General features: G+C 54.9%; 1 protein-coding gene across 2 annotated transcripts in view; it reads right to left on the bottom strand.

Moving 5' to 3' along the window:
- The window catches only part of LOC138498536 (zinc finger protein 84-like), a 123,340-nt gene that overhangs the window by 52,120 nt on the left and 43,995 nt on the right, over nucleotides 1-27,225 (bottom strand). Inside the window, exons 1-2 of one of the 2 annotated variants that reach the window (XM_069622317.1) lie at nucleotides 24,835-24,942; nucleotides 24,019-24,079 (exon numbers count right to left, since the gene is read on the bottom strand). The gene's annotated coding sequence lies outside the window, so the exon portion shown is untranslated. Of the gene's footprint in view, nucleotides 1-24,018; nucleotides 24,080-24,834; nucleotides 24,943-27,225 lie in introns of those variants that run through there. The other variant, XM_069622318.1, reaches the window with a different exon arrangement.

Below are 27,225 nucleotides of genomic sequence, written 5' to 3'. Positions count from 1 at the left end.
CGCCTCCTATGGCATTGGACTTATGCTCCTGGTGGATCAGGTTCTCCTTGTCTTGCCTTTCGCTGTGACTCCCTGGGTGGGGTTGCGGAGTCGGTGCTTGAGAACTCGTCGCGGTAGGGTGACTCCGAAGCATCTCTGACTGGCGAAGGTTGTCGGGCGGCCCTTGTTGGTCTTGATCTTCTTCGGTTTCCCACAGTGGCTGTTCGACAGATTCCTTTCTGCGGTACATGGCCACCCTTTCTAGATTCCATTTCCTTCCATCGCTGGTTCAGATGTGGTATGACCCTTTCGCAATGACTTCTATGGGACTTTTGTATCTGGAGCCAGTCGTAGTGTCTTTGTGGGGGAAGGCGTATCTTCACCAAATCGCCTTTGTTAACTAGTGTATGGCGAGTTGCTCGACGTGTGTCCCCTTGAGCCTTCATGTCTTCTTTGTTTTGTTGCATACGAAAAACTAAGTCTTTCATGTCCACATCTTCGTCAGCCCTCACTTGGTGGAGCCAGGGTGGCACCAGTGTGGATGCTGCCCTTCTCCCCCATAGCAGATGAAACAGTGAAACGCCTGTAATGGCATTGGGAGTGATGCGTTGGGCTGCGACGGCTTCCTTGACCGTCTTGTACGGGTCTAGGCCCGAGGCATGCGCCAGTTTCAGCGCCCCTTTGATGAAGCGGTTCGCCCGCTCAACAAGCCCATTGGCCTGTAGATGGTAGAGGCCTGCTTTCTGCTGTCGAACATTGTTGAGTTTCAGAAATGTCTCCATTGTCTGTCACAAATTCCTCGGGGAGGCCTTCACGCTGGAATATGGCGGTGAGCGCTTCGATGACTGTGTTCGTGGTGATGTCCGTGGTGAAGTCAACTTCGACCCACTTAGAGAAGTAAGCAACTGTGACTATCCCATATTTGTGTTCTGGGGACATGCTGTCCAGGGGCCCGATGAAGTCCAGCCGTAAATTGCGCCGTACCCCTTTGAGGACTTCTGTGGGCAGAATGGTGGCTTGTCTCACGGACAGGCGCTTGTCACTGTTCGTGCATTAGTGGCATCTTTCAACCATTTGCCGTATGTCGTGATCCATGCCGGGCCACCAATAGGCGTAGCATATCCTGCGTCTGGTCATTTTGCACCCCAGATGGCCTAAGTGTGCTCTGCACAGTATCGCTTTGAGAATTCCGCCGGGCGGGATCACTTGGTCGCCTCTCAGAATGAGACCGTTCAAGGTGGTGATTTCGTCACTCACTTTCCAGTAGGGACGTAGGCCCTCAGGGATTGCTCTTTCCTCAGGCCACCCTTCGTGGACCCAGGCTGCTATGCGCCGTAAGGCATCGTCCAACTCGTACTCCTCCTGCCAGTGGCGCTCGCTCAGGTCCATGTACTCGCCATTCCGCAAGTCACTTATTGAGGCTACAACACATTCATCTTCCAGGAATGTGGTCCCAGGGGCGTTTTGGTTCAGGAGTCTGGACATGCAGTCCTCTTGCACGTTTTTCCAACAGGCAATGTAGGCTATCTCATAAGTGTACTCTTGAAACTTTGCAGTGATCCTGGCCAGCCTCGGGGTGGCAGTCTTGGTGCTGCCTGGGCTCAACATGTGAATGAGGGGTTTGTGGTCGGTGACCAGTCTAAATTTCGTGCCCCAAACGTAAGATCTGAGGTAGTCGACGGCCCAGGCACATGCCAACATTTCTTTTTCTACAGTGGAGTAATTTTTTTCTGCTAATGATAAGGCTTTCGATGCAAATGCTACAATGTTTTCTATGTCGCCCTTCTTCTGGGTCAGCGTGGCCCCCAACCCGTACACGCTGGCGTCCGTTGTGATGCAGGTGTCCCATTCAGGGTTGAACAGTTTCAGGCACAGTGCGTGTAGAATCCTTCTTTTGATTTCGGTGAAGGATTCGTCTTGCTTTGGCCCCCAGTAGTAGGTTTCCTCCTTCTTCAAGAGTTCCCTGATGGGGGATGTGGTTTCGGAGAACCTTGGGACAAATTTTGCGTAGTACTCAGTGAGGCCCAGGAACAAGCGTAATTCTTCTCTGGACATCGGGACGGGGCGTCTGTTATGGCCTCCAGTAGGTTCTTCTTGGGGCTCACCCCTACACTTGAGATGCGGTACCCAAGGTACTCTACCGCGCTCACTCCAAAAGCACATTTCTTGTGGCGTAGATGGATGCCAGCCTCTTGAAGCTTGCTCAGGACTGCCCTGAGAGCTTTGTCATGGGTCTTGTTGTTCTTGGCATACACAAGGATGTCGTCCTGAAAGTATGAAACGTTTGCGACTCCTTTTAATAATGAGTTCATGATCCTCTGGAATGCAGACGCTGCCGAAGACAACCCAAACAGCATGCAGGTGTATAGGAAAGTGCAAAAAGGGGTGATGAACGCTGTTAGGGGCGCAAAGTTTTGTGTAATGGAATCTGGTGATAAGCGTCACGCACGTCCAGCTTCGAGAAGATTGTTGCTTCTTTCATCATGAGGACAATTTTGCTGATGCTGGGGAGCGGGAAGCTATCGTTAACAACCTCTAGATTGAGACTTCTCAGGTCGATGCATATTCTGAGGTTGTTGCTGGATTTCTACTTTACTAGGACCACTAGGTTCAGCCACTCGGAGGATTCCACTGTTTCGATGGTTCGTCCTTCGACCATCTTCCGGAGGTGGGCTTCTAACTCTGGTCTCGCCGTGGCAGGTACCGGTCTGACTGCATTGGGTTTTAAATAGATCTTGTGGACGTAGTTCCTCACTTGCCCCAGGGTTTCGGAAAAAAGGCTTGGAAAGAACTCTCTCAAATGTTGTGCTGCTCATGAGGAGACCATGAGTACCTGTTCCGGGGTGCTGGGGTCCAGTTTTATACTGAGCCTGTGTTGATCATCCCATCCGAGCATGGCTGGGCCTTTGGACGAGAAGTACACCTTGGTGGTGGTGGACCTGCCTTTCAACTCAATTTGGGCTCTGTTGTAGCCAAGTAGATCAAGGGTTGTGCCTCCGAAAACTTTTGCCTGGTCGTTCTTATTTCCACTCTTGCTTGTCCCACCATCTCCTTGTACATGTCGATGGGAAGGATTGTGAGGTCTGAGCCTGAGTCGGCCACGACACGTGTTTCCATGCCATCCACTTTAATGGTGCAATGGGACGTTTCTCTCCTGGCGTGGAGGGCGTTGACCATGATGACCATGGGTCTGTCCTGTAACTTGTCATCTTCACTTGAAGCGCGGACACCATCGACGCGGGAAACAGTTTTTTCCTGCCACGTGCATGCCGGGGCCACGTGACCTATGCGTCCACACTTGGAGCACTCCTTGTTCCTGGTGGGGCAGTCGCGATCGTTCGCCATGTGTTTGGTGCTGGCACATCTGTAGCATTTCGGTGCATCCTTTGCCTAGGGCCTTTGTCTCTGGGGCTGTCACGGGGCTGCTTATCTCTGCTCCATCTACATTGCAGCGCCGTAAGTTTGGGCACTGGTAGACGGCTTCCCGCCTCTTTGCGTCTGCCAGAGGTTTCTTCTTCCGCCCTGCCAATTTGGATGGCCTTGTCGAGGGTCACCTCCTTTTCATGGATGAACTTGTCCTGCACTTTCCTGGAGTTTGTGTGAACGACCAGCATGTCGCAGATGGCTTGTTCTGCGTTTTCGCCAAAAGCGCATAGGGATGCCAGCTCCCTCATCCTGGTGATGTAGTCGTCCACGGGCTTGTTCCCTTCTTGTTTACAGGTGTAGAACCTCAGCCTGTGTAGCACCACGTTCTCCTTATTGGTGAACCTCTTCGTTATGCGGCGGGTTGCCTCCTTGTAGACGTCGTAGTTCGTCAACTGGTATGGCCGTTAGACTGGCACAGATGCGTTGTCCTTCAATCCCCATGGCGTTCAACAACATTGCCTTCTTCCTGGCGGGAGCATATCCCGTGCCACCTACAGCCTCCAGATATGTGGAGAAAAGGGGTCCCACTGCATCCACGGAATTGCTGGGGTCCCAGGTGAGGGGAGAAACACAGGGGGTGGTGTGGTGCCTTGCATGGTGGGCCCGTGGGTCTTTTAGTATCCTCGTTGCCAATTATGTGGTGGCCTTGAAGGACAACAGGATGCCTGTAAAGGTTCTAACTGTATTTATTGAAAGGTGGATATTTGTTGTCCATGTATAGGGCAGGAGCAGTACTCACAGTTGCAGTCAGGGGCCTCCCAGTTACTTCACTGGAGGCAGGGTGTGCACATGGATGGCACGCTGTAGGCTTTGAGGGCACCCATGAGGCCTCCTATGGCATTGGACTTACGCTCCTGGAAGCCAGGCTCCATAGCCTTTGTGATCTGTTATTTAGAAGTCTCCTTATCAGGAGCAGCGCTGGAGCGGACCACTTCCCTGGCGCTCTGCCAATGTTCTATTCGGAGCGCGGGTCCTCGCAATCTCGTTGGCCCTGAGATATCGCAAGACCGCGCTCCCGAGAACTCTCGACGTCTCCACACCATGCTGAGCGCAAACCAGAGGATTAAGCGGACTCTTCAGGTGGACGCCACCTGCCCTCATAACAAATGGCGAACATTGTCTCACTGCATGCACGCTTTAAGTGAGACACTGGTGGTTCCAGGTGACAGTTGTGGCAGGCATTGGCATTGTGGGTCACGATTGATGCTACGGTTGGCCTCACGAAAATGGACTAGGTGAATGGCAGTTACACCGAATACCATCTCATGGTTCACGTCATGGGCGCAATGGGTTGCTAGAAGTAGCGGTAGACGGCCCGGGCGGAAGCTGGATATGGAGATGCAGTGGCCCTGTGAGGAAGCCGGACAGTATTTCCTTCAGAGACTGTGTGGGTGTTTCTGGCAGGTTTGGGAGACCTGCTTGTAGCAGTGGTGTGGTCCTTATTGGCACCAAAAGCTGTTCATCGTAAGTAGCAAGCGTGATACATGTTTTTTTTTTTATTATACATGTTTATTGAATTTTAAATATAACACCTCTCAAAATATATAACCAATAAGTAAACATAAAACAGAAAAAAAAATCAGGATCATCACATTAATGAATACACATTCCTTAAAAAGAGAACAATTACAGATTTGATTTAAACCATGTAGACAACAGTCTTATAAATCCAAATATCGGCCCCAAATTTGATCAAACTAATTCATTTTCTTATCCCTGTATAAAATCAATCTTTCCATTCTGGATACTTGTTTCAGATCATCCATCCATTCTGAAACTGTCGGTCTGTCATCACCTTTCCATTTTCTCAATATCATTGTTTTGGCAGAATTTGACGCCCTGAAAAACCAACACCTCTGTGGAAAGGAGAGATCATCCACCATGTCATCCTCACCCAAAATTACAGTTGTATAATCAAAGTCCAAATGCATCAGAAGAACTTCATTCATCTTCGTAGTGACCTCACTCCAGAAAGACCTTAGTTCATAACAATCCCAAATCATATGCTCAAAAGAACCAGTAGCATGTTTGCACCTCCAACATGCACTTGAATCCGTCAAGCCTCTAGCATGCAATCTTTGTGGCGTCCAGAAAACTCTGTTTAGAATTTTGATCCGTCTACACCTTTCTCCTAGATTCAAGGATGTTAGAGCCACATTCCTGCACAGATTCCTCCATCTGCCCTCCGACATCTCTGAGTCCAATAAGTCTGACCATTTTGATAGTAATTCATAGTTTGGTTCTTTATACTGATCAAGATTCTTGTACACTTTCAAAGCCATGCCACCTTCTGATTTATATTCTTTCAGCCAATCATGCCATCTCTTGTAGCCATCCGGAATCTTGTTCCCTACAGCTTTTTTCAGTTTCCTATACTCTCCCATTGTGCAATCTCTAAGATCTTTAACTTGCTTCAATCTTTTAAAGCTGATCTATTTACCTTCTTCAACAAGATCTTCTAGCCACTGCACACCACCCACTAGCCAGTTTGACCAGAAGAGTGGTTTCCCCTTCAACGTAATGGCAGGATTCAACCAGAGCGAAGACAATCCATCCTCTGAAACTTCCTTTCCGCTCTTTTTCCAAAGACTCTTCCAGCATGACCTCACAAAAGCTGTTGGTGGAGATGATTTATATCCCGTTCCATCCACTGTAGACAGAATTGCCCTGGGGGAAAGAGGCGAAGATCTACTTGATTCCGCCATTGTCCAGACATCAGAAGAATCATCTATGAAAAAAACCAAGTGGCAAGCCCCAAATTCTAAATGATAATTTCCAAAATCCGGGACCCCCAAACCACCACATTCTTGTGAGAGTTGAAGTTTCCAGAGTTTCAGACGCGGTTGTTTTCCCTCCCACAGGAAGGACTGGATCAAGCTCTCCATTTTCTTCAAATAACATTTTTTAAGCTGCAAGCGAATCATGCTTAAGACATAGTTAACTCTCGGAGTACAGGGTAATTCATAGAAATTCGCACAAAAGTGGCGCACGCGACTGGCGCACAGCATGCCCGTGCGAATGTCTGCGGCACCCGCGTGCGCTAAAATCGATTTCCGCGCACAGCGTATTCATGGATTTTCGCATCCAAAACCAGCCGTGGCGCAGCGTGGCGCAGCGACCCTGCAGCAGCGCCAGTTACGCCCCCAAGAACGCCCTCGCGCAAGGAAAAGCCTTCAAAATCCCCAAATAATCGCAAAGGGCTGCGCTAACCCTGGACCAGTTCACAGGGCTGGCAAACAGCAAACGCCAAGCGGGGAACGTGTATTTCAGTGGTTCGCGGGAAGTTCCACACACGATTGTCCTGTGTACGTGTGCATCAGGGGTGCGCGGGAAGTATCCCACGCAAAATCAGCAGGGTACGTGTATTTCAGGGGTGCGCGGGAAGTATCACACGCGATTGGCCCCGTGCGAGCAGGGTACGTGTATTTCAGGGGTGCGCCGGAATTTCCACACGCGATTTCAGCAGGGTACGTGTATTTCAGGGGTGCGCAGGAAGTTCCCCACGCGATTGGCCCTGTGCGAGCAGGGTACGTGTATTCCAGGGGTACGCGGGAAGTTCCACACGCGATTTCAGCAGGGTACGTGTATTGCAGGGGTGCGCAGGAACTTCCACACGCAATTTTAGCATGGTACGTGTATTTCAGGGGTGCGCGGGAAGTTCCACACGCGATTCCATCAGGGTACGTGTATTCCAGGGATGCGCGGGAAGTTCCACACGCAATTTCTGCAGGGTACGTGTATTGCAGGGGTGCGCAGGAACTTCCACACGCGATTTCAGCAGGGTACGTGTATTTCAGGGGTGCGCGGGAAGTTCCACACGCGATTCCATCAGGGTACGTGTATTCCAGGGATGCGCGGGAAGTTCCACACGCAATTTCAGCAGGGTACGTGTATTGCAGGGGTGCGCGGGAACTTCCACACGCGATTTCAGCAGGGTATGTGTATTTCAGGGGTGCGCGGGAACTTCCACACGCGATTCCATCAGGGTACGTGTATTTCAGGGGTGCGCGGGAACTTCCACACGCGATTACAGCAGGGTACGTGTATTTCAGGGGTGCGCGGGAAGTTCCACACGCGATTGGCCCCGTGCGAGCAGGGTACATGTATTCCAGGGGTGCGCGGGAAGTTCCACACGCGATTTCAGCAGGGTACGTGTATTGCAGGAGTGCGCGGGAACTTCCACACGCAATTTCAGCAGGGTACATGTATTTCAGGGGTGCGCGGGAAGTTCCACACGCGATTGGCCCCGTGCGAGCAGGGTACGTGTATTTCAGGGGTGCGCTGGAACTTCCACACGCGATTTCAGCAGGGTACGTGTATTTCAGGGGTGCGCGGGAAGTTCCACACGCGATTGGCCCCGTGCGAGCAGGGTACGTGTATTTCAGGGGTGCGCGGGAACTTCCACACGCGATTTCAGCAGGGTACGTGTATTGCAGGGGTGCGCGGGAACTTCCACACGCGATTTCAGCAGGGTACGTGTATTTCAGGGGTTCTGGGGAGTACTACACGTGAATTGGCCGTGTGGGTCCTCCCAGGTGTTCGCTCTACAACCTCCACGGCCCCTGCAGGCAGCCCACACCACGGGGGACTACCCTGAACCCCTGCTCATGTCCCACAGGCAGCCCATCCACCATGGGCATGCCCCCCAGCCAACCCACATGTCACCATGCAATACTGATCAACAATGCATGTCGCCCACCACCCCCACCCCCCAGCAGTGCAGGGGCAGCCTCCACCAGGCCCCCATCCATGTCTACCACCACCCCCACCCCCCAGCCACAAGGGGCAGCCTCCACCAGGCCCCCACCCATGTCTACCACCACCCCCACCCCCCAGCCACCAGGGGCAGCCTCCACCAGGCCCCCACTCATGTTCCCCTGCACCCCCACCCCCCAGCAGTGCAGGGGCAGCCTCCACCAGGCCCCCACCCATGTCTCCCACCACCCCCACCCCCCAGCCACCAGGGGCAGCCTCCACCAGGCCCCCACTCATGTTCCCCTGCACCACCACCCCCAGCAGTGCAGGGGCAGCCTCCACGAGGCCCCCACTCATGTTCCCCTGCACCCCCACCCCCCAGCAGTGCAGGGGCAGCCTCCACCAGGCCCCCACCCATGATCCCCTGCACCCCCACCCCCCAGCAGTGCAGGGGCAGCCTCCACCAGGCCCCCACCCATGTCTACCACCACCCCCACCCCCCAGCCACCAGGGGCAGCCTCCACCAGGCCCCCACCCATGTCTCCCACCACCCCCACCACCCCCACCCCCCAGCAGTGCAGGGGCAGCCTCCACCAGGCCCCCACCCATGTCTACCACCACCCCCACCCCCGAGCCACCAGGGGCAGCCTTCACCAGGCCCCCATTCATGTTCCCCTGCACCCCCACCCCCCAGCAGTGCAGGGGCAGCCTCCACCAGGCCCCCACCCATGTCTACCCCCACCGCCCAGCCACCAGGGGCAGCCTCCACCAGGCCCCCACCCATGATCCCCTGCACCCCCACCCCCCAGCAGTGCAGGGGCAGCCTCCACCAGGCCCCCACCCATGTCTACCACCACCCCCACCCCCCCAGCCACCAGGGGCAGCCTCCACCAGGCCCCCACCCATGTCTCCCACCACCCCCACCCCCCAGCAGTGCAGGGGCAGCCTCCACCAGGCCCCCACCCATGTCTACCACCACCCCCACCCCCCAGCCACCAGGGGCAGCCTCCACCAGGCCCCCACCCATGTCTGCCACCACCCCCACCCCCCAGCCACCAGGGGCAGCCTCCACCAGGCCCCCACTCATGTTCCCCTGCGCCCCCACCCCCCAACAGTGCAGGGGCAGCCTCCAAAAGGCCCCCACTCATGTTCCCCTGCACCCCCACCCCCCAGCAGTGCAGGGGCAGCCTCCACCAGGCCCCCACCCATGTTCTCCTGCACCCACACCCCCCAGCAGTGCAGGGGCAGTCGCCACCAGGCCCCCACCCATGTCTACCACCACACCCACCCCCCAGCCACCAGGGGCAGCCTCCACCAGGCCCCCACTCATGTTCCCCTGCACCCCCACCCCCCAGCAGTGCAGGGGCAGCCTCCACCAGGCCCCCACCCATGTTCCCCTGCACTCCCACCCCCCCAGCAGTGCAGGGGCAGCCTCCACCAGGCCCCCACCCATGTCTACCACCACCCCCACCCCGCAGCCACCAGGGGCAGCCTCCACCAGGCCTTCACCCATGTCTACCACCACCCCCACCCCCCAGCCACCCGGGGCAGCCTCCACCAGGCCCCCACCCATGTCTACCACCACCCCCACCCCCCAGCCACCAGGGGCAGCCTCCACCAGGCCCCCACTCATGTTCCCCTGCACCCCCACCCCCCAGCAGAGCAGGGGCAGCCTCCACCAGGCCCCCACTCATGTTCCCCTGCACCCCCACCCCCAGCAGTGCAGGGGCAGCCTCCACCAGGCCCCCACCCATGTTCCCCTGCACCCCCACCCCCCACCCCCCAGGGGCAGCCTCCACCAGGCCCCCACCCATGTTCCCCTGCACCCCCACCCCCCAGCAGTGCAGGGGCAGCCTCCACCAGACCCCACCCATGTCTACCACCACCCCCACCCCCCCAGCCACCAGGGGCAGCCTCCACCAGGCCCCCAACCATGTCTACCACCACCCCCAACCCCCAGCAGTGCAGGGGCAGCCTCCACCAGGCCCCCACTCATGTCTCCCACCACCCCCACCCCCCAGCCACCAGGGGCAGCCTCCACCAGGCCCCCACCCATGTCTACCACCACCCCCACCCCCCAGCAGTGCAGGGGCAGCCTCCACCAGGCTCACACTCATGTCCAACTCATGTCTCCCACCACCCTCACCCCCCAGCCACCAGGGGCAGATTCCACCAGGCCCCCACTCATGTCTCCCACCACCCCCACCCCCCAGCACTGTGGGGCACCTGCCAGCAGGCCCCCACTCATGTCCAACTCATGTTCCCCTGCACCCCCACCCCCCAGCACTGTGGGGCACCTGCCAGCAGGCCCCCACTCATGTCCAACTCATGTTCCCCTGCACCCTCACCCCCCAGCACTGTGGGGCACCTGCCAGCAGGCCCCCACTCATGTCCAACTCATGTTCCCCAGCCAACATGTCATCACAATCTAGATCCCCGGTCCCTATGGTCAGCCTCCAAATGCAAAACGCCCACCCGAGTATTGCATCCACCCACTCAGAAATGGCAATAACATGATAGAACTGCAATTGCAAGTTTGGAAACGAACACATGTCCCTCACATACACCCAATGGGTGTCAGTGAATGTCAAAACCCATATCATGATATGCATGAAACCAATGAGATGATACTACACATAGATGTTTGATCATAAAATATGTATTAAAGAAAACATGAATTGAATCAAAAATAAACTAACAGAAATGGGAATGTAAAAAAAGTAAAAAGAAGCATGTCCATGAATAAATGCAAAACCAAAAATCAGAATCCAAAGGAATGGTGTCCAAAGTCACAGTCCAGAAAAGAAAATCCAATGGGAAATTATAATTGAAAGCCATTGCTCCATGGGTAAATAGTAAAAAGAAAAGAAAATCCAACAGAGAACTATGTACAGGTGAACAAGCCAGGGTCCATGATCCCAACAAAATAAATGAAACCTATCTAACAACACTACCTAATAAGAAATAACTATATACAAAAATGTGGCCCATTGTCCAAAAGGTCCAAAGAAAATGCAAAAACAAAGGAAACCTAACTCTAACTACATAACTATTTACATGGGCAGCGGGCTAGTCCAACAGCTCACTGGATGTTGTCATGGGCCAGGGCATCATCGAACTCCTGTTCAATGGCTTGGAGGCGGGCATGTTCCCTGGCCCCGAGGTCTCGCAGGGATAAAGCAGTGTTCAGCTCCAACTCCCTGCGAAGACCCTCGAGGCACTCAGCCCGCCTCAGCGCCCTCCGCATGGAGTTCTCCGCCCTGACCATTGTGAGCCGTTCCTCCTCTGCCCGCTGCCGCTCCGCACCTATCTGCTGGCCCAACCGCTCCCACACGGAAGCCACTCCCATTCCAGGGTTCTCCTGCCCTCCGGCCGATGCCTGCACCCCTGATGTTGATGGCCCCGAGCCATGATGCCTCCCACGTTGAGCCTGCCGCTGCCTCCGACGCAACTGCCTGTGCCAGCACGATGGCATCCAGGCTGATGGTATCCACCGACGCCGTCGTGCACATGCCCTGCCCGATGATGCCGTCACATCCTCCATCTGCTGGGGTCCAGTTGCTGGTGTGTCCACCCCAGCTGGACCTCCGACTCCCGACTGTGGCAGGGATGGGATCCCCACCGAGCCGGCTGCATTGGTCGAGGCAGGTCCACAGGGGGCCCTGGTGGCACCTGGGCCGGAAAACGGCATGGAGAACGACTGGTGCATAGTCTCCACAGAGAAGGAGAGGGTCGCCAGATTGGCCGACACATGTAGGAGACCCCCGACCATGGCCGTTCCCAACTGGGCCACGTCGGCACGGTGCTCTCCGTGATGACGTGCATGCTCCTCCCAGGAAGCACGCACCTCATCACGAATTGCACCTGTGCGCAACGCGACACCAATCAGGACCTTCTCCATATGGCCAGGGGTCCCCTCGTACGCAGGTCGAGGGGAGTCAGATGACATGGACATCCCCCCTACCTGCGGACGGGCCTGGGATGGGGAATCCCTGCTGGTGCATGGTGGTGCAGTCACAGTGTCAGGGACAGTGACATGCACAGGCCCCTCCACGGCGACCTGTGCTGCCTCCTGCCCCTGCCCCTGGACTGCAACACTTGCACCAGCAGGGATGCCCCCGCCAGGCCCCATGTGCGCCTCAGTAGCGGCCTCCTCCTCCTCTGTGGAAACCACCAACCTGGATGGCTCCACCCCGTCTTCCGCCGTTGCAAGCCCCTGTGGGGCCTCACCCACCCCTTCCGCTGCAGCCGTGGGGGCATCCCCGCCGCTTTGCTCCACAGAGCCGTCTCCGCCCTCTTCTTCACGTGGCACTGTGTAGAGGGAGACATAGAACACAAGCATCAGGGTACTGTACAATGGTCCCCTAGACAGGAAGCAATAGCAGATGAGTGGCACTGTCAAAGATCACTTCCATCATGTCCCTCCTCAACACATGGCTCAGTGCAGGTAAAACACATGCGGTAACAGGCATGGCGCATGCTATGGACATTAGCATACATGTCCAAGTGATTCTTGAAACATACACTGTTGTTTTGGAACTCACATGCATCATGTGCCATGCCTATCACATGCACACACTTCACCCTAGTTTCATCCATCTAGCCTCGTATACCACAGACACAGTGGATACAAGGATGACTAGGCTGCATCAGTGAACCTGAACATTGCGACAGACATGTGTCATGCATCCCTGGCATTCACAAGTCACAGACACGCAGTTCAGACACACAGACATGGACAGCATACATGTACATGGCATCAGCACCCATCCCTCACCCATGTCCAGGAACAGAGACTTGCATGCTTTCATGTGGCCATTCCGCATAGGGCAAACCATGTTGCATTTGAACACATGCACCAACCATGTGATTCACACATTACTGGTGTCACATGCATGACGTCCCTGCACACACACATGCATACATGGCCTATGTCACACATACAGGCAAGTATCAGACAACCAGCACACTGCGACATGCCCTGTCTCACACAGCAATGCTTGGCCACTTACCGCTCATCTCCAGACGGGTCTGCCTCTCAAGGATCTGGGCGTGGAGCGCTGGGCCTACGCGTTCCAGGACCCTCATCTGGATGGTACTCATGCGGCCCCGGCCTCCCTCCACGAGGCGCCGGGCCTTCAAGAGGGTCCTGGACCTGCAGTCATCCCAGCGCTTCTTGGCATGTTGGTAGTCGCGGACTGCCACCCCCTCCGCGTTGATGGCAGTCACGATGTCTGTCCAGATCCGAGTCCTTCCTTCCTTGTTGGCGCGCTTACTTCCGAAGAGGGCATCATACTGCCCCAGGACTTGCTCCACCAGGACACCAACTTCGGTGGCAGTGAAGCTGGTGCCCCTCTGCCTCTCTGGCCGGGGTTTGCCAGTGGTGCCAGATGTTGCAGTGCCCGACATGGCAACCCCAGAGGCAGGAGTGGGTGGGCAACTGGGTCCTGGGGCTGGGCTGTGGAGCGATGGTATCCCAGTCGGGAGTCTTCTGTTCCAGCAGGGGTGGACACAGCAAATGGACCCCTGTAGATGGCTGATGTGCAGGCACCAAATGGCAGGGCACGGTGGCAGCAGGCAGGCAGGCAGGCAGCAGCAGATGGCTCATGGGAGGCTTCTCGGGGCTCTGGGGGGCAGTAATTCGGCCTTTTGGGCAGGAGCGTGGTCTTCCGTGTGCTTACACGTGGCCAGCTTGATACAGAGTGATTTGGCACGTGAAAATCCTGCACGTCTGCGTGTAAATCGAGGAAAGGCCCTTAGCGCGTATGCACGTCAGCACGCATATGCGATTTCATTGGAACAAAGGCCCTAAGCGCGTGAGCGCGTCTGTGACGTGAGGTGCGTGGGTGTTTCCCTCATTACACGTGATGACAGAGCACACGTGGATTTCCACCAATCGCGTGTGGAACTTCCTGCGCACCCCAGAAATACACGTACCCAGGCCAATCGCGTGTACGCTCACTTCCCTCCGATTACACGCGATGACACTCGGACGTGCAGTTTTACCACGTGTGCTTGCATATGCGATTTCATTGGCCCAAAGCCCACCATGCGCAGCTGTGACGTCACGCGCATGGCCGTAGAGAATGGCGCGTGTAAAAATGAAGAGATACACGTCCGAGTGTCAAAGCGCGTAATTGGTGGAAATGGCCTCATTGCGTATGCGCGTCTGTGACGTGTGTATAAAAGGTACGTGTAGAACGCCATTTCCTTGTACGTGCTTTTTGTGGAGAGCGAGTGGGTGAAATCTGTACTTCTTGTCGGTTCACACGCGATTTACTTCACGGCGTTTCCAGTTCGTACTCCGTTACCTCTGACAGCTTTTTCTCTTTTCCTCTTTTTCCAGGGCCTGTTTCCTCAAACAGTGTTCCCTACTACTGTTGTCCTGTCTCCTCAGACAGCGTACAATTCTTCTTTTGGCGGGGGTGTTGCCAACGCGCACACGCGCATATTTTTCACGCTTTTGTTCGTGGCGGACGGTGAGTCGCGCACGTATTTAACATCTGTGCTTGCCCCGTGTGTCGCGTACCCCTTCAGAGGTCATTCTAGGCTGCGTGTGACACGCATACGTTCATTCTTGTGTTCCTGGGTGCCACAGCATAGTGCAGATTTATTTTTCCACGCACGTGGTCTAGGAGGGGTTGCATGCACCTTACTTCGCTTTTTTGGGGTGCCTGTGCGTTGCGTGACCCGTCATCTTTCCCCAGGGGTGACATACAGCCTTGCTAGAGCACTAGGGTACGATTACCATCTGGTACCCAACCCCTTTGACCCCCAATTGCCCAGGACAATAGTTCACATCGACTCCCATACGCACAATTACATCAGTGCCATGGCTGGGAGGCGAACAAGCCGTAAGGATGGCAAAGGTGGCCGAGCCCCAAGTGGTGGCCGTGGTGGATCCGGTAGGGGACGTGGCCGTGACTTGCTGGGTGCCCCTAGCCCCCCATGTGTGGAGGAGCAGTCAGGGACACCCATGCCCCCCCCCCGGTTGAGGTTACCGTGGCTGACACCATCCATGCTCAGCCCTTGTGGAACCAGACCTGGCACAGGGTGACTCCATGGCTGACTTCCAGGTCAGCAGGTCTAGGCCACGTGCGCCGGTGAACGTTGGTGTCATCAGGCCACGTGGAACAGGGGCAGCTAGGTCATCTGTTGCCCCGCGTAGGCAGGCTGGGGAGGCTGCAGGGGCAGCTGCGGCTCCATCCACCCCACCTCTCACACACCCATCCAGGACAGTGTCGGTCCAAGTCCATCATGCTGAAATTCCCCCTGACACCATCATACTTGAGATAATGCCTGCACCAACTCCCATGCTGAGTGTGCAATCCCAAGCTCCTGCCCCTAGTGTCCAGAGCGGCGCAGGACACTCCGGATCCCCACCACCTTCCAAGCGGAAGAGGAAGAGTGCTCGTCCATTAGGGGCTGATGCCCCAGACACGGCTACACAGTCCGGCCCGTCAAGGAAGCCCAGCTTCAATGAGGCCGAACTGAATGCACTTGTAGAGTATGTGTCCGCACATGACCGCGAAATGGTGATTGTTGCAGGATCCAATACCACACCTGCACAACGTCAGGCACACTGGCAGACCATTGCGGACATCATAAGTGCCCTTGGAATCGTGAGGCGCACAGCTAATGAATGCTACAAGCGCTGGAATGACCTGAAGCGCAGGGCAAAGAATAAGCTGGCCTCAAGTCATGCCGCAACTCTAGTGACTGGAGGTGGGTCTCCAGCAGACGACATAGAACTCACTCCACATGAGCAGGTTGCTGGGACCTACGTCACGGAGGAACAGATCCAAGGCGTGGGAGAAGTGGCAGATTACGAGGCATTGTCCGGTGAGTGCACATGCATGTGTGTGTCATCCATGTGCATGGTGTGTGTGGGAGGGCTTCTGTTTGGGTGCCAGGGGAGGGTGTGTGTGCCTGCGTGGTTCGGCTCACCCATGTGCCTCTTCCTAAACAGTCTTGGCAACAGCATTTGGGTATAGCAGCATCCCTTTGGCCATCATTAGACATCCAGCCCAACACCACGCCAGTTGCCCTTGGAGTGTCATCTTGCCACTACACTGTAGCTTATTTACCTCTGTTTATTGAGGCAGATTGTTTGCATACCACCACTTTTACTCGGGATTCCTCAGTCCTATTGTCACATGTCTGACATGGCTATGGTACAGTGGACTGGCTCAGTTTCGTGGACATGATTCGTTTGGACATGTCCCTGTGCTATAGGACCTTTTTTGACTGGCAGCTGCATGTTAAACATTTGAACCATTACAATGAAAATAATCAATCATATGAACAAACTGGACTGAATGAACAATTGGTGACCTCCTCTCCCTCTTCACTTCATGGCTAAGGTTCATGCCATCTGTGTGATGGCATGTGTATTTGACCTGCCAATCACTGGCCAATGTGTGATGCCACTGCTAGGCACCATGCAGCAAATGTGTTCATCTTCCATCTTGGTGTCATCAATGTGTGCCATCTGCCTCCCCATCACACGCAGTGACGGTGCATGCATGGGAGTGTTTTAGTCATGTGGGACATGTGTCAATCAAGTACTGTTTCTGTAGCCTCTCAGCCCTCATTGTGTGCCATAGTGCTAATGCCTGTTTCCATTTGTTTTCTTTTATGTCTTTGCAGGGGATGACGCACCTGATACTGCTGGGGTTGTGGAGATGGTGCAGACCCAGGAGGGGTCTGAGGGCCGACCGACCACCAGTGAGGGACGTGGTGTGGTGGTGGGTGAGAACCCACAACTGCTGCAGGTCGTGCTCTCAAGGGGTGTCTCTGGCTGCACCTCCCCCGAGCTGTACTCAGGTGTTGATTCGGATGATGAGACCTACGTGCCGTCGCAGGTGAGTGTTGCTGGGAGGGATTCTGTTCTGTCCGACCCACCTGCACCAGGGTTAGAACCCTCAATGGGGATGTCAGTGTTGGCAGGTACGCCTTTGGTGGTTACGGATGCAGGGTCACACTCTGCGACATCTGATCCTGTTCCTGGGCCAGCAGATCAGAGGGGGAATGCAGTCCTGCAGCCTCAGGCAGTGCCGGCACAGCAAGGCGCAGTTCGCCTTGCCCCAGACAGGTGTGGTGCCCGCCGACGTGGCGGCCATACGCCACCTGGCAATACCGCATGGGAGCAATCCATTTATGGTATGGCAACCCAACAGGCAGCATCATCAGAGATGATGGCTCAGGCCATGGTGGCCCCCGAAAGGCTGATGGAGCGACTACAGCAGGCAACCAATTCCATCTGCCAGTCACACAGGGAGGACATGTTGGCGTCCGACAGGGACAGGCGGGCGGCACTGGCGACTCTGCAGGAAGCCATCTCCATAGAGTCCCAGGGCCACAGGGAAGACCTGAGGCTGGAACTCCTTCACCTCAGGACGACTCTTGTTGAGCTTGAGGCTTCAACAAACCGAAGGACAGAACAGCAGCTGGAGCGTCTCACCCGTACGCTCTCAGCTGAGATGCAGGCAACTAGGGCGGAGGTCCGGGCATCCCGTGAGTTGTTGCATGGGGACCTTCCGCACACTTATCCTCCAGAACGAGACCTACCTCACCCGCATGCTTGCAGCCAGGGAGGAACAGACTAGGGCTTTGCGTGGGCTGCCTCCCATAGTGCCACCACCTCCGGATGCAGCTGCAGAGGCTGAGGATAGCGACAGCAGTGATACTCCCACAATAGGGTAGCCGTGTAGGCCATGAGCCCATGGAGGTGTTTTTTTTTTTCGCAAGATCCACACAGGTGGGTTTTGGTGTGCACCCTGTCCTCGGACCACCTGGGTGGCATCCCCAACCCCCCCGGGCCCATTTATGGGCATTTTTGATCTTTTTTTAATTTTTTTTTTTTGGGGACAGTGTGTTGCCTTGTGTGGCTCCAGTGGGCATACGCTGCATTGTGGCTGGGCACACGCAGGCTTGTCATGGATTTGGTTCAGATGCTTGGGTTTTTGTCACACACACCCCTCCTGCTTCCCATTTCCATAGGCTTGCAAAGGGTGTGCCCAAGTGACATTGACGTACATGGTGACATTGGACTCCCATAAGCTGTGTGGGCAGTCTGTAGTCAATACTGTGTATACATTCATAGTGCATATTGTTGTTGTATTGTACACTGCATGGTGTATTGATATGTGCCTCTGCATCCATCTCATCCTCCATATTTGCAGGTCCATTCCTCATGTCTTCACAATGCGGTCCACCTTGGAACTGGAGTCCATGTTGTAAGCAGTGCACCTACACTCTTGCGTGGCACTAACACTGTATACTTGGAAGTGTTCGGAGGGCTGTCATCATCAGGTGGTGAGGCTAGCTAATTTTTAAGTCTGTAATGTCATGTTTAAGGTAGGTTGGTGGTTGTGTAGGTGATTGGTATTCTTGGTAAGTATTTGGTAATGTGGGTTGTAGGTCCTGCATTACTGTGAGCATTTCATGTGTGGACATGTTTCCATTAGGGACACTGTAGCTGCTGACACTTGGGGCATGTTGTGGGGATTCATTTCTTTCCTCTCACATTACATGACATGCCATGGTGTGTTGTGTGGCCGTGCCGGGGAGGGGGTGGGTGACATGGCACTGTTTTCATGTAGTATTTTGCAAGTGGGTTTTCATTTCTGCAGCATGGAAGTGTCTTTTCATGACACTGCATTGGTGGTGTTTGTGTAGGTAGGGATGCACACATTGTGACACTTCCACATGAACAATCTCAAGCTGCTATGGTTCTGACAGTTGACAGTCCGTTTGTTCGTCTTAATTGTCAGGTCGAGTCATCATTGCTTATCAGATGGTATGTGCCAGGCCTGTGTGCACTCCACTGGGGTGTGATTTCTATGTGAAGTAATTAGCCACCAGCTGCGTACGGGCTGCCTCACCCCGTGCCCTCTCCCCTCCCATGCGCAGCGGGCGTGCATATGGTTGGGGATGTGGGGGCACCACCAACCACCATGTCCATGCCAGGCCCCGGCGTGTTGCAACATTGTGCAGGACACATGCTGCCACTATGATCCTGCACACTACTGGGGGCGCATATAACAGCTGCCCGCCAGAACAGTCAAGGGAGCAAAAGCGTGACTTGAGCACTCCGAATGTGCGCTCCACTATGCCCCGGGTTGCAATATGGGCTGTGTTGTACCTTACCTCTGGAGGCGTGATGGGGTTCCGAATTGGCGTCATCATGTGGGTGCTCAGAGGGTAGGCACTGTCCCCTGGTGAGGAGGTGATGGGTATCATTAGTGGGGTAGTGACATAACTCTGCATCTGACGTGCATGCATGTGCAGTGGCATTCATACTCACCAAGCAGCCATGTATCGCCATGCCGCCCAGCTTCTAGGTTCCGGCTTAGGGTAGACATTCGGTAAATGAAGCTGTCGTGGGTGGACCCTGGATAGTTGGCATATACTGAGGTGATGATTCCCTTAGCATTACATACTACCTGCACATTGATGGAATGTCAGTGCTTGCGGTTCCTATAGATGTGCTCAGATGTCCTGGGGGGACGTAGTGCCACATGGGTGCAGTCAATGGCACCTAGCACTTTTGGGAATTGTGCCACACCGTAGAAATCGAGGGTGGCAGCCTGCTTTTCTGCAGGTGTCCTGGGCAGGTATATGTGCCTACGGACTGATGGGCGTGCAGTGATGATGTTCAAGACCTGGTGTAGGCAGTGTGACTGCGTGGCCTGTGACACCCCACCCACTATGACACTTGTCCGCTGAAATGATCCTGTGGCCAAGAAGTGCAGTACATTGAGGACCTTCTCCAGGGGGCTGAGTGCTTGGGAGCACAGGGTGGGTGATGTGAGGTCATCCTCCCACTCACTGACCAGGTCCAGTATTATGTGTGGGGGAAACCTGTACCTCCCATACACCTGGTCATCAGGCATCCCAAAAAGGCTGGTTCTGGGAGTGAAAATTCGGGCCCTCACTATCCTCCTCCTCCTTTAGTAACCCACGGCCACTGCTGCTAGGAATGGTATATTCATCCTGGCGTATGAGGTTGTTTGTTGTTTGCGCGCACTTTTATGCTGCGCGGGTCGACGTACGCCTGCTTCATGCTGGCGTACGTGTCTCAGGATTGGACCATTTTTCGGCACGTCGTAGGCGAACGTGTGAATCTTCCCGCCCACCCCAGGAATACACGCAGCACGCTCTCACAGGCACAGTCGCGGGTAAATATTCCCGCCCACCCCTGGAATACATGTAACCCACTCTCACAGGCCCAATCGCGTGTGGAAGTTCACGCGCACCCCGAAGTACACGTACCCAGGCCAAGCGCGTGTGGAACTTCCCGTGCACACCGAAGTACACGTACCCAGGCTAATCGCGTGTGGAACTTCCCGCTCACCCCATAGTACACGTACCCAGGCAAATCGTGTGTGGAACTTCCCACGCACCCCGAAGTACACGTACCCAGGCAAATCGCACGGCTGGGGGGTGGGGGTGGTGGGAGACATGAGTGGGGGCCTGGTGGAGGCTGCCCCTGGTGGCTGGGGGGTGGGGGTGGTGGGAGACATGAGTGGGGGCCTGGTGGAGGCTGCCCCTGCACTGCTGGGGGGTGGGGGTGGTGGGAGACATGAGTGGGGGCTGGTGGAGGCTGCCCCTGCACTGCTGGGGGTGGGGGTGGTGGGAGACATGAGTGGGGGCCTGGTGGGGGCTGCCCCTGGTGGCTGGGGGGTGGGGGTGGTGGGAGACATGAGTGGGGGCCTGGTGGAGGCTGCCCCTGGTGGCTGGGGGGTGGGGGTGGTGGGAGACATGAGTGGGGGCCTGGTGGAGGCTACCCCTGGTGGCTGGGGGGTGGGGGTGGTGGGAGACATGAGTGGGGGCCTGGTGGAGGCTGCCCCTGGTGGCTGTGGGATGGGGTGGTGGGAGACATGAGTGGGGGCCTGGTGGAGGCTGCCCCTGGTGGCTGTGGGACGGGGGTGGTGGGCGACATGAGTGGGGGCCTGGTGGAGGCTGCCCCTGCACTGCTGGGGGGTGGGGGTGGTGGGAGACATGAGTGGGGGCCTGGTGGAGGCTGCCCCTGGTGGCTGGGGGGTGGGGGTGGTGGGAGACATGAGTGGGGGCCTGGTGGAGGCTGACCGTGCACTGCTGGGGGTTGGGGGTGGTGGGAGACATGAGTGGGGGCCTGGTGGAGGCTGCCCCTGCACTGCTGGGGGTGGGGGTGGTGGGAGACATGAGTGGGGGCCTGGTGGAGGCTGCCCCTGGTGGCTGGGGGGTGGGGGTGGTGGGAGACATGAGTGGGGGCCTGGTGGAGGCTGACCCTGCACTGCTGGGGGTTGGGGGTGGTGGGAGACATGAGTGGGGGCCTGGTGGAGGCTGCCCCTGCACTGCTGGGGGGCGGGGGTGGTGGGAGACATGAGGGGGTCCTGGTGGAGGCTGCCCCTGGTGGCTGTGGGATGGGGGTGGTGGGAGACATGAGTGGGGGCCTGGTGGAGGCTGCCCCTGGTGGCTGGGGGGTGGGGGTGGTGGTAGACATGAGTGGGGGCCTGGTGGAGGCTGCCCCTGCACTGCTGGGGGGTGGGGGTGGTGGGAGACATGAGTGGGGGCCTGGTGGAGGCTGCCCCTGGTGGCTGGGGGTGGGGGTGGTGGGAGACATGAGTGGGGGCCTGGTGGAGGCTGGCCCTGGTGGCTGGGGGTGGTGGGAGACATGTGTTGGTGATCAGTAGTGCAAGGTGACATGTGGGTTGGCTGGTGGGCATGGCCATGGTGGATGGGTTGCCTGTGGGACATGAGCAGGGGTGCAGGGTAGTACCCTGTGGTGTGGGCTGCCTGCAGGGGCCATGGAGGGTGTAGAGGGAACACCTGGGGGGACCCACATGGCCAAATCACGTGTAGCATTCCCCGGCACCACCGGAATACACGTACCCTGCAGAATTTGCGTGTGAATCTTCCGTGCACATCGGAATACACGTACCCAGGCCAATCGCGTGTGGAACTTCCCACGAACCCCCACCTAGCCAGGCCAATCGCGTGTGGAACTTCCCGCGCACCCCGTAGTACACGTACCCAGGCCAATCGCGTGTGGAACTTCCCACGCACCCCCACCTACCCAGGCCAATCGCGTGTGGAACTTCCCGTGCACCCCGTAGTACACGTACCCAGGCCAATCGCTTGTGGAACTTCCCACGCACCCCCACCTACCCAGGCCAATCGCGTGTGGAAATTCCTGCGCACCCCGAAGTACACGTACCCAGGCTAATCGCATGTGGAACTTCCCGCGCACCCAGGAACACGCGCACACGCTATTTCTCACACAGCGGGTGTCCGTGTTTGTCGGTGCCCCTTTGCACCTCATTTGTCCTAGAGGGCCACTGTATGGGCCATTCATCATGGCTGTATATGGGTGCTTTTTGTTAGCGCTCATTTTGGCGCACATTTTTTTCAGTCGCAGGGGCGGTACCACCTGCTTTCTTGTGGCGTACTTGCTTGGCCCTGTGCGCGTCTTTGAACGTGCGCTGGTTTGCCCTATTCGATTCCATGAATACGGGTTGTAGGCGAGCGTGTGGGCGTTCCGCGCACTTGCCTCCCGTACTTCCCCCGTGACGCCCATATTTTCACGCGTTGTTCCCCATTCCAAGTGTTACGCCCCGTGTTCCGCCTACTTTTGTGATGTGCGCCACGCTATGTGCGATTTCGCAGTGGCCGTGGCGCACGCTGTTAGATGACCTGTGCGCCGGCGTGCGCGGCGCACATTTTTAGCCCACATCCAATGTTTTTCTCGTGCACTGACTTCCATGAATCGCTGTGCGCTGGTTTTCCTGCGATTTTCGCACTTGCACTGCGATTTACGCACTTTTCTGTGATTCGCACGTTTTGGCACCTCTGCGCGTGAATTTTCAGCACACATTAATTCCATGAATCGACCCCATAATCTCAACTCACTCCATCTTTTAAAGTCTGATTCCATATTTTGGATAACGTGTGTAATATTAACTTCCATCATTTTAGCTATATCTTTAGTCAGCCAAATTCCAAGGTAGCGCATCTTGTTCGGACACCGGTTAAAGGCAACATTTTTCAATGTCAAGGTTGAGCATGAAATTGAAGCTGGCAGTGCCTCGGATTTTGACCAATTAATTTTATAACCTGAAACTTTATGAAAAATGTCTATTTGGTTAATTAGCGCCGGGATGGAGGACTCCACATTGCAGACAACCAACAACATATCATCTGCATAAAGCCAGATTTTTTGACATGCCTCTCCAAAAGAAACACCTTCAATTGCCCTGTCTTCTCGTATCTTTACAGCCAATAATTAAGATTAAGTATAGATGGACAGTCCCATTTGGTTTAACGTTTGCAATTGACGGGAGACAACACAGGGTCACTTCCCAGGAAGAAGGTATGGATCTGCTAAAAATTGCAGAGGATGAAGGGGACATTGCTCAGGATCAACAGCTACAAAGGAGCAACCTTACATCTGGAGCTGTGCAAGGAAATCACAACTGCGACAAGGGAGACACACAAAGTAGAACTTGAAGCTGGGCCTGGTGGAACCCCTGTCTTAAAGGCCCGCAAAATAGGTCTACTAAGTGAAACTGATTGAGGGGGGGAAAGGAATTGGATGAGCATTGGGCCAGATATGCAATGAAACTACAGGTTCAGGTTGAGTTACTCCGACTTGGAATCAGTGGTGTGGAGGTGAAGAGGGTGCTAGTATACCCTAGTGGGGTCCCTGGCGGAAGAGATGGCCCAAAGCGGAAGAGTGATGGTAGTAGGTACTTTCAGTACAATGGGTCACACCAGGGAGCGGGTTCGGGGAGGGTTAGGGCTATTGGGGTAAATGTTATACTTGTTGGGGGGATTTGGCTTTGGTTCTAGGGGGGAGGATCACATGGGAGGAGTCGGCTATATCAGAAGCATAGAGCAAGCTGTGCAGAGAAACAAACTACAGCAGTTATTTACCTTTTGGTGCCTGTGCTTCTTATGTTGTGCAGAGTAGGATGACACAATAGTGTGTGTAGATCTAGAAATGGAAGACATTCTTATGTTATTAATTAAATAGTACAAACACAAGACATCTCCTCTCCCCACCAGTAATGCATCCTCCATCACATGCACAGAAGACAGGATTAACTGGAGGTTTATGAAGAACAAGCAGAGACAACTTAGCACGAGGCCAAAAAAGACGATCGCTTTCTCACCAAGAGGAATGAATAGTCGCAGGTTACGGATTAAGAAGGATTCAGTGGTCAAAATGTTTTTTAAAAGTGTGTGGAACTATGTTCCCTCACCCTGCCTCCATTTCTGCCCACTCCCCCATACTCATGGGTCCTTCCTTTCCTCCACTGCACCCTGCAACATTGTGCTTTACAACAGTTCTAGTAAAACTGAAGAAAACGGAAGGAAATTGATTTCAATGACCACCATTAGTGTCCCATTCCGCCTGCACCTTCATGCAGCCTCCCCTTCACTGTTCACACCTCTTTAAAAACATGCCTAGCCACATGCAACCCCCACCCACCCCCCACCCATTGCCTGCAAACAAAATCCCACAATAGGCAGATCCAGATCACTGTCACACTGGGCTTCTTGGCTGTTTGGGAATGGGTTTTACATCCCAGGATATTGAAATAAATTATCCCTTTCAAACACGTGAGAGATAGAGCAGTGCAATGATATACTGGCTTGATCTCGGGGAGGCCCACGTTCGAGTCTCCAGTAGGGATGAATTTGAAAAGAAAGTATTCTTTAAAAAAAAAAAAAAAGGGAACGTCGTACCCTTTAGTTTCCGCCCACTTTGATCGCTGGATGTATTTCACAAAAGGCTCGGTCCTCGAAGAGTGAGTGTAGATTGGCCGAAATAAAGATCTGCATCAACAAAACCGAAGAACAGACATGCGCAGTGCCGAGACTGGTCCTCAGAGCATGCGCAGTGTTCAGACACGGTTCTGAAGATCTTGCGCACTGCTGAGAATGCTCCTCAGAGGATGCGCAGTGTTCAGACACTGTTCTGAAGATCTTGCGCACTGCTGAGAATGCTCCTCAGAGCATGTGTAATGTCGAGACAGCGGATGTGCATGCGCATTGCCGAGTGTCCTCCTGAGAACATGCGTAGTGCTGAGACATTATCCCCAGAGCATACGTTTGCTCAGATATCGATCCCCGAGGCACGCGCAGTGCTGAGATGTGAGATACGGATCCCCAAAATATGCGTCCTGCTGAGAAACTCATCCTCAGAGCATGCGCACTAAAATCATGATGAGACGGGCATGCGCAAATCTTGGAACACCGGATGCTGAAAGATCCAAGTCTTACTCAGAGGTGTAAACATGCCGCGCGCCGAGAGAGCAATAGCACGTGCAGAGCGCTGAGAGAGAAGCACCAAAGTATACGCAGGAAAAGGAACACACTGCGCATGCTCAAGGATCTGCGCATGCTCAAAGATCCAATTCTTATGCAAAGGTGTAAACATGTCGAGCCCTGAGACATCAATGGCACGTGCTGAGCGCTGAGAGAATCACCAAAGTATACTCAGGAAAAGGAACAAACTGCGCATGCTCAATGACCAGACATCCATGTGATGAGCGCTGAGAGAGAATCCCCAAAGTATACGCAGGAAAAGGAACAAACCGCATAAAAAGGGACAATAGGGGCGAGGGGGGCACTATCTTTCTCTTTCAAAGGCTAGTTTACAATCAATGAACGCCATATATACTGGCTGACCCGTTAACATGACTTTTATTTTACCAGGCTCAGAGCCATCAAGTTGACTGAGGTGTCTAGTCCTACTACAAAGCCTGATTGGAAGGAATCAAGACATTTGGGTTCTTTAACCCATCCCAACAAATGCCTCAATACAAGTCGAGCGAATATCTTTCCCGGAGCATCCAGAAGGGCTATGGGGCGGAAATTCTGGGGAACTACCCGATAGACTTTCTTAAAAATCGGCATGACCACCGATTTCTTCCTGCATCTTGGGATACATTTAGTGTCCAAGACCCGATTAAACAAAGTCTCCAGGATCTTGACCCAGGCAACCAGATAGGACTTAAACATCCAATTTGAAAGCCCATCCGGGCCAAAGAGTTACTCGACTTAGCAATAAACCTCATTACCTCCACGTCCACTCTTCCTCGTCCCAGTACTTACTTCATGAGGCACATGCCTCCGACACAGGACCTTCTTCTATTTCTTTAAATCTCTATAACTCCTCCCCCACATCCATGTCACTCAGTTTAATTTTTCCTGCCTCCGGCAAGTTGGACTTTTTCTTCCCGGTGCGGGGCACCAAGGAGCACCGATTGCTGGCCCCCTGGGGGGGGCTGTGTGGCGGGGCCCTCGGCTCCCTCAGGTGCAGCACTGCTCCTGGGCCCCCTGCGGGGCTTGTGGTCACAGTTGAGCTGGATTGCCTCGCTCGGTTCTTTGCTGGGCTCCAGACCGCAGTGTGAGCATTGTGTCCCGGATCCTGCACGGCCCCGGGAAGGTAAGGAGAGGGGAGGACTGGGCTTGATGTTTTTCCCCTCTCCTCCTGTTTTGGCCGTCTTGATTCGACTTGGCAGTATGGGCTAGCCTTCCCTTTTGTTGTGAGGCCTCTCTGCTTCTTGTCTTGGGGTGACAGTGGCAGAGAGTCTTTGGGAATGCGGGGGCTCTGTTCTGTCGCAGGCATGTCACATACCACCTGCTCCTCAGACACACGGCCCAGGATGCACCGGATGTTAGCTGCATTATCTGGGGGAAGGTAAGGAAAGGGGAGGACTGTGCTTGATATTTTTCCCCTCTCCTGCTGGTATGGCCATCTTGACTCCTTCAACATGCCGTTTTCCTCGTGCCTTGTGTGCACATCTTTATTGGAAATGATGGCAAGCACTTGGCAGTATGGGCTAAGCCTTCATTTTTGTTGTGAGGCCTCTCTGCTTCTTGTCGTGGGGTGACTATGACAGAGTATTTGAAAGTGCGGGGGATCTGTTCTGTCGCAGGCATGTCACATACCACCCGCTCCTCAGAGACACACGGCCCAGGATGCACCGGATGTTAGCTGCATTATATGGCGGAAGGTAAGGAGAGGGGAGGACTGTGCTTGATGGTTTCCCCTCTCTTGCTGGTATGGCCATCTTGACTCCTTCGAAAGGCCGTTACCTCGTGCTCTGTGTACACATCTTTATTGGAAAT

This window comes from Ambystoma mexicanum, chromosome 5q (assembly GCF_040938575.1).
Source record: "Ambystoma mexicanum isolate Mex_15411 chromosome 5q, UKY_AmexF1_1, whole genome shotgun sequence".
Classification (NCBI taxonomy): domain Eukaryota; kingdom Metazoa; phylum Chordata; class Amphibia; order Caudata; family Ambystomatidae; genus Ambystoma; species Ambystoma mexicanum.
The sequence above is the reverse complement of the archived record's forward strand: the minus strand, read 5'-3'. Positions and strand labels throughout refer to the sequence as shown.